We start from the raw sequence: 1728 nt of genomic DNA on the forward strand, positions 1-1728 counted from the left end.
CAACTTTCCTCCCTCCATCGGAGGGAGGAGGGGGGGTTCAATGTCTCTCCTCCTTTGTCTGCCCTGTCCCTCTCGGGGGTCTGTGGTGGTGGGGGTGAGCGCCCGGAGGTCGTTATACCCTCTTTGAAACCCTTTTGTCAGCGAACCATGGCCTACAACCAAAAATCAAAAAACTTTGACAACTCTTAGCGGTGGATCACTCGGCTCAAGGCCGATGAAGAACGCAGCTAGCTGCGAGAACTAATGTGAATTGCAGGACACATTGATCATCGACACTTCGAACGCACCTTGCGGCCCCGGGTTCCTCCCGGGCTACGCCTGTCTGAGGGTCGCTTTGCCATCAATCGGAGACGCTCGCGTCTCCGCGGCTGGGGCGTCGCAGGCTCCGGCCTTCGTCCCCTAAGTGCAGACTTCGGGATGCCCGGGCGCGGTGCGTGGGCCCCTTGTCGGGCTCGCCTTCCTCCCCGCTGGCTCTTTTCCCTTTTTCCTCTTCGCCGACCCCCTCACAGGGGGGCCGGGGTGGGGCGCCCGTCGAGCCCGCATGTGCGGGCGCGGCTGCCGGTGGACTACTCGTCTCCGTGCTGACCGCGCTACGCGTGCGTAAGTTCGACGGTGCCGCTCTAGTTGGGGGACTGAGGGGGTTGCCTCGGTGGGGGGCCTGGCGGGTTACGGCTGGGGACCCTCCTCCTCCGCGGCGGGGTACCCGATGATGAGAACGTGAGCCTCGGGTCCGCTCGAGCCACACCGTCGTCTCCTCCGGGAAACGAACACACATTCGACTACGACCTCAGATCAGACGAGACAACCCGCTGAATTTAAGCATATTACTAAGCGGAGGAAAAGAAACTAACCAGGATTCCCTCAGTAGCGGCGAGCGAAGAGGGAAGAGCCCAGCGCCGAATCCCCGTCCGACGGGCGGATTGGGGAAATGTGGCGTATGGAAGACCGCTGCCCGGTGTCGCCGGGGCCTGGAGTCCTTCTGATCGAGGCTCAGCCCATGGACGGTGTGAGGCCGGGTAACGGCCCCCGTCGCGCCGGGGTCCGGTCTTCTCGGAGTCGGGTTGTTTGGGAATGCAGCCCAAAGTGGGTGGTAAACTCCATCTAAGGCTAAATACCGGCACGAGACCGACCGCCGGTGTGGAGGATCCTGCGGGGATCTCTCCCCGGCGCTGGCTGGCCTCGCCGGGCGCATTTCCTGGGCGGTGCGGCGCCGCGACCGGGCTCTAGGTCGGCTTCTGGAAAGGCTCGGGCGAAGGCAACGCGGCTCCGGCCGTTTGCTTTCGATAGCGCCCCCGCCCGGACTCGCCGCTTCCAGGGGCCGCACTAAGTGCCGCTGCGCCCTCTCTCCCCGCGGGAGGGACGGGGCCCTGCTCCCGGCGCGACTGTCGACCGGGGCGGACTGTCCCTCAGTGCGCCCCCAACCGCGTCGTGTCGCCCAGGGCGGGGATCGGCTCACGTAAAAGGCGTCAGGGTCTGCGGCGATGTCGGCAACCCACCCGACCCGTCTTGGAAACACGGACCAAGGAGTCTAACGCACGCGAGTCAGAGGGTCAAGAAACCCCGTGGCGCAATGAAAGTGAGGGGCCGGCGCACGCCGGCTGAGGTGGGATCCCGGCCCCGCGGGGTCGGGGCACCACCGGCCCGCCTCGCCTGCACTGTCGGGGAGGTGGAGCGTGAGCGCGTGCGGGATAGGACCCGAAAGATGGTGAACTATGCCTGGGCAGGGCG

The 1728-nt window shown here is 65.6% G+C and overlaps 1 non-coding gene across 1 annotated transcript; it reads left to right on the forward strand.

Annotated features, from left to right (window-relative positions):
- Positions 1–180: 180 nt before the first annotated feature.
- Positions 181–332, forward strand: LOC129114938 (5.8S ribosomal RNA). The gene has a single exon (XR_008532743.1). It is a non-coding gene; the product is annotated as a 5.8S ribosomal RNA (ribosomal RNA).
- The last annotated feature ends 1396 nt before the right edge of the window (positions 333–1728 follow it).

The sequence above is a fragment of the Anoplopoma fimbria genome, unplaced genomic scaffold (genome assembly GCF_027596085.1).
Source record: "Anoplopoma fimbria isolate UVic2021 breed Golden Eagle Sablefish unplaced genomic scaffold, Afim_UVic_2022 Un_contig_6261_pilon_pilon, whole genome shotgun sequence".
NCBI classification, from domain to species: domain Eukaryota; kingdom Metazoa; phylum Chordata; class Actinopteri; order Perciformes; family Anoplopomatidae; genus Anoplopoma; species Anoplopoma fimbria.